Consider the following 10,500-nt stretch of genomic DNA (forward strand, 5'->3'; position numbering starts at 1 on the left):
AAGATACAGCAGTGTACCCTATTCACACAGAGAAGTAAGTAGGACAGGCCGCGGCAGCTGCAGCAGCTATGGTCAAGGTTATTATGATATTGCTCAAGCTGAAAGCAGGTCATGGCCTTTTTGACCTTCTCAGTACGAAGCTATTTCGCAGGAACATAGAATGGAAGAGAGAAAAGGTCGTGGAGGGTTACGGCAAGATTCCAAAGGTCATATCGAGCAGACAAGCAATAAATAGCTGACTTCGATAATTGGTTGGCACTCCATTAAAAGACAATATATAAAGTATTTTGGGTGAAAACTAGACTGCTGTGGATATCTCGGGATATTAGAAATATCAGAAACATGAAATGAAATAGTCTGGTCAAGTACAAGGCCAATAAAAAGAGGAGCTGCAAATAGCAAGACCAGAGGGAAACCAGTGATATTCAGCCCCGTTTGAGCTCATATCCTGACCGTACATTTCCTAGTGGCCAGGAATAGACCCACTGCCCGCTGAGTTTCAGTCTTGCTTTGTTCCCATCCTTTCTTTCTAGGCACTCATTATTCCACTTTATAATAAACATTTTGTTATTGTCATATTTATTGGATGCATTTAATTTGTAAAATGTATTTGCATGTGGGCTCACTGCTAAGAGTCTCAGAGATCAACTGAATTTGCATCTTGGTAAGATGTTGGAACTATTAATATTAAAAGAACTCATGGAGAGAGGATGATTATTATGTGCACTGGGAGATGATCATGAGCTTGTTGGGAGTCAATGGGGCTTGACATTGAAGTAATAGACTCAGGTTTCAAGTTGACAAGGAGTAGACTGTTATGCTCAGTCTTCATTCTCAATGTGGTTAGATCTTGTATAACTGAGGAGATAGGGGACAGACACCCCTCAGTCTGTGTGGGCACTTCAAGAAAATAGAAAATATTATCCTGAGTGAGGTAACCCAATCACAAAAAAACCACACATGGTATGCACTCACTGATAAGTACATATTAGCCCAAAAGCTCAGATTACCCAACATAAAATCCACAGACCACATGACGCTGAAGAAGAAGAAGGATGACCAATGTGTGGAAACTTCAGTCCTTCTTAGAAGAGGGGAACAAAAATATTCATAGGAGGAGATACAGAGACAAAGTTTGGAGCAGAGACAGAAGGAATGGCCATTCAGCATGTGCACCAACTGGGGATCCAGCCCATATACATACAGCCACAAACCAAGGCAATATTCCTGATGCCAAGAAGTCCATGCTGACAGGAGCCTGTTATAGTTGTCTCCTGAGAGGCTCTGCCAGAGCATAACAAATACAGAGGTGAATGCCTGCAGCCAACCACTGAACTGAGAACAGGGTTCACATTTTGAGAAGTTAAAGAAAGGATTGTAGGAGCTGAAGGGGTTTGCAACCCCATAAGAACAATACCAACCAACAAGAGATCCCAGGGACTAAACCAATACCCAAAGACTACACATGGACAGACCCATGGTTCCAACTGCATATAGCAGAGGATGTCCTTGTTGGGGACCAATGGGAGGAAAAGTCCTTGGTCCTGCCAAGGCTGGACCCTCCAGTATAGGGGATTGTCAGGGCAGGGAAGCAGGAAGGGGTAGGTGGTTGAGTGGGGGAACACCCTCATAGAAGAAAGAAGAGGGGAGATGAGATAAGGGGATTTTGGATGAGAAACCAGAAAAAGGGATAATGTTTAAAATGTAAACTTAAAAATATCTGGTAAAAACAGAGATTAACTGAGGAAGGTAGGTAAGACAACCCTGAAAGTAAACAGCATCATACTCAGCTGTGTACCTGGACATAACTGGGCAGACACAGGAGAAAAGGAGCTAAGAGTAGCTTTTCCTTTGCTTCCTTCTACTATTCCTGACTTCACTGGTGGGTTGAACCCTCTGAAACCATGAACCAAAATAAATATTTGTTCTCTTATGAAGCCTCCTGGTATTTCATTTGTTTGTTTCATTGGTTTTGGTTTTTGTTTTATCAAATTCATGAGGAAAGTAACATAATACTAACAGAAATGAAAAAATGTGCTAGAAATGAATAATTGGTTGAAAATGTACCAGATTGTTTTTTGAAAAATTCTCTATATTATTGGAAATGGTGGTTGCATGGGCATATGTAATGACCTAAAGTCAATCAATACTTCAGATATTACATTAATTATATCTTAATAGTAAAAGTAGAAAAGTATTTATTGCTTTTCCTCAAAGCTCTTTATTTGTGGTATTAGTAGGTTCTAGAATGTACAGTACACACTACAACTACCAGAAGAGTTTGTTTCTTTGAAAGCATGTAACAATTGTATATATCTGTGACACACTTGATCTCATAATCACTGAGATAGGTTAGTGGCTCCAAATCATAGCTATCCTTAACTCTCTGGCAGTTACCAAGAAATAGTTCTTAATGCTTACTGAATAGCTGACTTGACTTCTGCAAGTTTGAAGGCATGTAGAATAATGATTGTGTATTAATTTGAAGTTAATTGAAAAGAGAAGTCTTAAAAGATGAGGAGAACTTTTGAAGATACATCTGTCTTCTGAAATCTTCCCTATTTAACAGTCAGCCAGTTTGGAGTTATTCTGATCTCTCTCTGAAACATACTGTGACTTGCATGACTTCTCTATAACACACAAAGCATCTTGCGCTAAATGTTCAAATGCTTAAAAGAGAGTAGAGGAAGTAAAGATATAGAAAATTATATCTTAAATATTCCTGATATGCCAAGTAATAAAATTTAAAACTCAGAAGAAACCCAAATGTAAAGGGAGATTCCCTCCCCACAAAAGGTGTTAGCAGTATGATGGGACCATTGGAATTTATGGGTCCATTAGAGTCCTGGAAATTGCTGTCAAACCATAGTTACATCCATATGGTTTTCTCTTCTTGAGTACTTACATTTGTCTCAGACAAAAATCTTGATTTATGACCCCTTGCATTAATGAAATCCAGTAAGAAATCACATCAAATATAAGATTTAACATAAATGCATTCAAGAAGGTCAGTCAAATTTAGTTAAATTTCTTTAATTATCTTAAAATCAGTTCCAAAAATATTATGACCTAAGAATAAAAAACACAATCTATTTTTGCACATACTCTGAAACTGGATGGTATGTGCTTGATTTTCTGAGGAACAAAAATGAAGTATTTTTACAATTGGGTGGTTTTTATAATGAGTCTATTTCTCAGATTCTGTGTTTTTAATCTCCTTATTGACTTGATAAACACAAAAATGAATGGGTACACAATTATAACCTTAGCTTTGTATCATGAATCCAAAGATGGTGATCTTGGACAACATTTCTCTGTAGAGTAGATACCCAGGAGGAAAGATGAAAATTTTTGTCACATTCATTTTTAAAATGCCAGTCCACAGTGAGTTTGTGTCATAAGACTGAAGAAATGAAGGTCAGAAATAATCCAGCTGACCTTTATGACAAAGAAGCAATACTTCACATGAATGGATACTTAGACTTACAGATGGCTAACATTTATGCCCCCTGGAAAAAAATGTTGGAACATTTACATTTTATTGAAATGTATATTTTCCTGAGATATTCATAGAACACTAGGCTCACAACGTGCCTCCTACAGGCTTTGCTTTTGTGCAATCTGTTCTAACTACTGTACCATGTGCCTCAGGGATTTCGCTTACATATTCTAGAATGTTATTTAACCTAAAGATAAATAAAATGCTTTAAAAGCGAGTATAGAGGCTGCATTCTGAAGCTCAGCTCCTACTTCGTACTTGGGTGTAACTCAACCCACAGAGAGATTATTCACACCCATTCCTAGGTCCCACTACACCCCAACCACCAGGTATGTGGGCACCCCAAATGGCACCTTTGTGGATCGGGAGAGCCTGCAATGGAGGAACAGTCTATTCAGTCATTCAGCAACCGCAAGGCAAAAAGTTCACCTTGAGTCCAAGTTTTAGAGACTGGTACCTCTTCTATATGAGTGTGAGAACCGGGAAAAATAAAATAGTGTTTAAAGAAAGGTCATGTTTTAAAAGTTGTAACTTTTATTAGTGTATAAATTATGCGAAATAATGATGTTCATTATATTCACATAGATGTAAAACATATAGTTTTATCATATTAACCTCCAGTACACTCTCTTGTTTGTATTACACCTTCAACTACCTTCTCTCAAACACCCCGTGCATCTTCACATTCTTTGTTAAAACATAATTCTAAATATGACAGAAACAATTCATTTGTATCTTCTGAGTCTAACTTCATTTAACTTGGAACCACAAGTTCCATCATTTCTAGAAATCCTCAAATCATTTAACAGGTAGAATACAAATAGTAGTCTATTCTGTGTGTATAATGTGTTTATCATTGTTTATCGTTCATTGGTGGTCTCCTAAGTTGGACCATAGCATAGCAATGGTGATGAGTGTCATGTTAAACAGTGATGTGTAAGTATCTCTGTGGAATGCTGACCTTCACTCTTTGAGGTGTATGCCTACAAAAGGGGAATATAGGCGATATGTTATAGAACTTCAAACTCTCAATTTTACCTTATTAGTCATAATAACTTATTATTACAATGCTTTCCTATAGAAACATTTTTTTCTGTCAATTTGGACAGAAAACATTTTTTGTCAATTCTCTCAATAACCAGTCAGATAAACTTCCCCAATATGTATAATTTTTTGATGCAGATACAAACTTTAAAAGTACATTCACAGATTATATTGGGTACCAATTTTATAAGTACATAATAAAAACTTTAAAACCATTTTCATTTAATCCTATGGTTTAAGTGGAATGCACTGTAGAAATAAAATTATTGGATACAGGTTCTAAGTTAGAAGGGCTCACAGGTATGAGCTAACAAGAATGAAGAAAGACCATTGACATGTTGAGGTTTTCTAACTATGCTCTATTGACATTTGGAACTGGATAATTTTTCTTTTGAGAGATCCCTTGTATATATCCCTTGTATATATTTTGTATTCTTAGGAGAACCTCTAGCCATTTTGGTTTTTTAAGTATACTTTTATTGAAATTTTTTTCACACAATACATTCTGATCACATTTCTCTTACCCCAACTCCTGTGGTGCCCTCCTCATCTCTCTGCCTACCCAACTCCACCCTCTTCTCTCTCTCTCTCTTTAGTAAAGGAAACAAACATGCAAATAAAGCAAATGAACAACTAGAAATACACAAATACACACACACACACGTACAAATAAAAACACAAAGTCAAAACCTGTAATACACAAGCAAATGAACAGCAAGACAAAAAACATACCCAAGAACAATATAAGTTGAATAATCCACAAAAATATGATTGAATTAATTTTGTGTTGGCCATCGGCTGCTGGGCACAGGGCCTACCCTTGAGTGTATTTAATATACCTGGCGAGACTCCTTTGGAAAAATCTCTTTTTCCCTTTGCTTGTTTATGGATTTCAGTTGGAGAGAGCATCTTGGATAAGAATGAAAACGTGTGTCTACTTCCCACCTTCAGCACTAGGACCTCATGTAGCTTGAACCAATGCAGAATCCCAAGCCAAGAGAACTTTGGGGTGTAGAATGGTACATATAATAATCAATTCCCTGGCTACATTCTAATCAATACATGATTTATTAAATGGAGTCTGACTTTCCTAAATATAGGCAAAGTTGTTTGTTCCTTTGTTTGCTTGTTTGTTTGCTTTTTACAGAGGTCTCTGTATTGTCCATTTTTCTCCATTAATAATCCATGCTTTGAAAAGATATGTTCTTAGCTTATCATTTAATTTATGAGGGAAAATGAACTTTCTAAACATTTTATAAAGAAAAAATGAATTTTCAATACATTTTTATAAAGACCCAAATATTTGATAGTGATTTGTAAAATCCAACTAATCCTATTAATTTAATTTACTGTTTTTTTTTTCCTTCCTGAAACAAAGGAAACAGAACCAACTCACATTACTGGATGCTGGGTGCATTCCCATATGTACCGTAGTCTGGTATGCAGCATCGCAATTGGCTTGGCACTCTAATTGCTCCTTTGTTTGTGGCTTCTGATTAACACATGAGGTCTCAGAAAGTATTTTCAATACATTGTCTTGCTTTGTCTTGCTTTGCTATACAATCTATAGAAAAAAGTAACACACATGGGCAGGAGCAAAAGACAAAAGATCTCTCAGATGCTCTCTAATTGAACTTAAAACCCACCCACCAGGAGGAAAACCGTGCCTAGCACCAGAAACCTAGCCAACTCTCAGAGGATCTTAGCGAAATGTCTACAACCACAACCTTATTAAACTAACATAATCCCTAATTACATTTTAAATATTTCCTCATCACCACAGATAAGTGCATTCATCAACCCTAAGCAAGGAAATGTTTCTTTGCAATAAATGCCACTAGAATGACGGTTATCAGCATTTTCTCATTCACTTCTCTATTTAGAATCTTCTTGGGAGTGTCTCTTATCATTTTTCTCATAGAGAGAATTCAGTAATGCCAAGACACTGCAGAAAACATCCTAACAATAGCCTACTACATTTTTTAGTTAAAAATAATACAGAATGACTTTTCTATGAGTATTATACCTTCCTATATGACTAGTAAGAACAGAAAGATCAACTTCCAGTCTGTACTCAAGAGACAGCAAATAGGAGAGAATGCAGAAAATACATATGACTCATGCTCATAAATGGCCCAACTTCCAGATACCTATGAATACAGCAAAAATGGGTTTGTTTCTGCACATAAACTCCAGGACAATGCAGCTGTCTTCATTCACCTTCATGTTATCTTTATTGCTGTGTCTTCAATGCATTTTTGTCATCCAGATGAACATAAATTCTATAATTTTTCATGAACACCTGGTAAGTGATGACGAAAGGAGGTACTGAATGGTTTACTGAAAATAAAAGTGAAGACAATCTCAGAACCAAGGCTGGTGAAAACCGATGGTGGTTGAAACCACTTGAGATCAGAATCAGTTCTTTAGAAACTGGGTAGGAAAGGGGATAGGGAGGGAAATGGGAAAATTATCAGGTATTGGGTGGGGGAGCAGGGCTGACGCCCGAAGGGCCAGCAGAAAGAATGGAAACAGGCAACCTTGGGAGGTAGGAGGAGGGGGGACCCTCTAGAATGAACCAGAGACTTGGGAGGTGAAAGACTCTCAGGACTCAAAGGCAGGGACCTTAGATAAAATGCCCTACAGTGGGGAGAGGGAACTTGTAGAGTCCACCTCTGGTAGAAAGACAGGAAATCAAATAGAGGGATGGGTTGCTATCCCACAGTCAAAAACTGTGACCACGATTGTTCCTGTCTGAAAAAAACTGCAGAAACAAAGTGGAGAAGAGCCTGAAGAAAAGGAGGTCCAGCAACAAGACCTAATTGGGATCCAGCTTAGGGGGAGGCCCTAAAGTCTGATACTACTACTGAGGCTCTGGAGTACTCACACAAAGGAGCATATCATGACTGTCCTCTGAAAGACCCAACAAGCAGCCGAAAGAATCAGATGCAGATATGTGCACCCAACCAATGAACAGAAGCTGGTGATCCTTGTGGTTGAATTACAGATATACTGGAAGATGCTAATGAGGAAATTGACCCTCTAGGAAGACCAGCAGTCTCAACTACTCTGGACCCTGAGATCCTCAGACACTGAGCCATCAACCAGGCAGCATACACGAGCTGATATGGGGCCCCCAACATACACACAGCCTAGGACTGCTGGGTCTGGACACAGTCAGAGAAGAAGCACCTAACTCTCAAGAGACTTGAGTCTCAAGGGAGTGGGGACGTCTGGCGGAATGCGGGTAGGGCCATCCCTCTTGGAGACAGGGGTTGGGGGAGAGATATCGGATGTGGAAGGGTTAGAGGATGGACTGAGAGGAGGATAAAGTCTGGATTGTAAAAAAAAAATTAAAGAATAAATAAAAAAAGGAAAAAATAAGGAAAAAATAAAAATAAAAATTTAAGATTAAGGTAAAAGAGAATAAGAAAGAAACAATGCTAATTTGCAACGTAAGAACAGAATTGGGCCTGGTACACACTTCAAAACTGAGTAAGAAACAAAAGCAACTGTTGAAATTTTTAAAAAACCCGACCATCTACATGACACACCAATTAATGTATCATTAATTTAGGCATGTTTACTGATGTTGTTGTCTGGACCCACTGAGAGTGCTCTTAATTGTAGCTTTACAAAATAAAACCTATTATTTAAATAGTCATGCATTTTTGCTGTAAACATTTTCAATGTTCTTCCTTGCCACTTTTACTTGGCAGAGTAAACAGAATTTAAGTTTATATGGGGGAAAAAGAAAAGATCCTGTTTCTAGTTTGCTTTTGGCAGAGCAGTGAGCATCTAGGTTTAAGAGGGAGTGGAATATTTATAGTGATGAATTACTGCCGTGGCCTGGACTCTTGGATTCCATTGGCTGCACTAATATTCTAGTACTTGCTCTGCAAGCTGGGAACATCCAAGTCACTACTGCAACAGAAAAAACACTTATGAAGGGGCTGTTTTTCAACACCTTAATTACCCTGCAGTGTTGTTGTAAATTTTCTGGCCTCAATTTCTGTGTACAGACCTTAAGGACACAGCTCACATTCAGATTACCATGGGCTCTCACACACTCTGTCATCATGTTCAGCATTCTGTGGTTTCATTTTTGGAAATGTTAGTTAAAAACAAGTGGAATACATTTGTAAAACTCCTTCCCTGCTCTAAAACCCCCTAACGTCTCATGTTTAACCAAGCCTCAATTCCAATTTTATCTCTAAAACATCTTCAATATTCTCTAATATTTGTACCTATACTATTAAATCACAGAATTATTTTCCTCAAGCCTCAACTTGGCTTCCCTGTCTTCATTATGGCCACTTTGGTCCTACTTATACTTGCCAGTTCTTGAGATAGATAGATAGATAGATAGATAGATAGATAGATAGATAGATAGATAGATAGATAGATATAATTTTATGGTTATCTAAGGACATAACAACCTCATCCTGCTTATTTTCCAGACTCCTAAGAGTATTACTTCTGCTCAGATTCTCAAGCAGCTCCAGTTTTATCCCCTAAATCATCTTTTACATCTCTTTAAAACCAACAGGAAACCAGAACATTTTTAGTTATCCAGGAAGGACTGACTTTGAACATTTTCCCCCTGCTTAGAATTACCTGTTACACATTTCTGCCTACCAAAACATAACAAGTATTTGTGAAATCATCTCAAAATCTAGTTTATCATCCTAACAGATAAATCAAGTACCTGATCGCTTAGGGAAGGCACCGTAGAATTTCCTTTATACTCTCTGACGGCATCAACTTCACACATAACACTTTTTACAATCTGATGTATTTACTCATAGAAGCACACACACACACAATCAAATCTATGAGTACGATGCATTACAAAAGCATACAAGTATTCCATTATTTGTTTATTCAGTCACAGTACATTATGTATATGTTTATATATGTACATCATATACGTACACATTGATATATATCTTTATATATAACATATACATATGCATACATAATATATGTATATATTTATATGTGTGTATATATGTACATATATATATATATACATGGATATATACATACCTATACATTTATATAATATACACATATATAATAAGTATACATATCACTTGGCTTATAGTGTTTGTATAGGTAAACATAGCCTTCCACGTCGAGAATAGGTAAAAATAATCTACCTACTACTGGAAAAGTGTATATATAATACTGTTTTTCTCAACAAACCTCAAGTTCTTATAATGCTAATATATATAAGTGAAGGAAAGTGACTCTATGTGTTAATTTAAGCATTATCACTGCTTTAAAATTGTGCATATACATAAAAGGTTATACTTTCTATGATGTACTCTGATACAAAATAAACATACAGCTGGCAGCTGACAGCTGACAGCTTTGTATAAATGGTGTTGGAAAAACTCTGTAAAATTAAATCTGTTAGCTTCAAAGCACACTAGATAATAGTAAATTTATAATAAAATGACAGCAACTAAGTGAATGCCAGTGTACTTATTAATTTCATTAGTACATGTATATATTACTTAGTATTTGTATAATTGAACATATATTCTTAAAGACACTTATGGATACTCAGAAAAATGGAGAAGGTTTGTTGGAGATGGCTAGATATAATGAAGATAGGGTTCTGAATTATAGACACAGATAGTACTAATTAAACTATATTTACATGCAGGATTATCTTGATCAAAACAATGAGCTTTTCTAAATATATTAAAGTGAAAAAAATCACAATTAAAAATAATGTTTAGAGACTTCTGCATCTAACCAATATGGAGGGAAAAACTATGTGATTTAAGTTCCTGCCTGAAATTCTGTCCAAATAAGTCAATACATATTGATTTTAGAGTACTGGACATTGTTAAGAAAAGGTTGTGGTCTTTGAATATGAGAAATGCACAAAGTGATCTTCAGCTTGTTGACTCTGATGAGATTTCAGATGTGCTGTGGAAAGAAGG

This window comes from Rattus norvegicus, chromosome 2, assembly GCF_036323735.1.
Source record: "Rattus norvegicus strain BN/NHsdMcwi chromosome 2, GRCr8, whole genome shotgun sequence".
Lineage (NCBI taxonomy): Eukaryota > Metazoa > Chordata > Mammalia > Rodentia > Muridae > Rattus > Rattus norvegicus.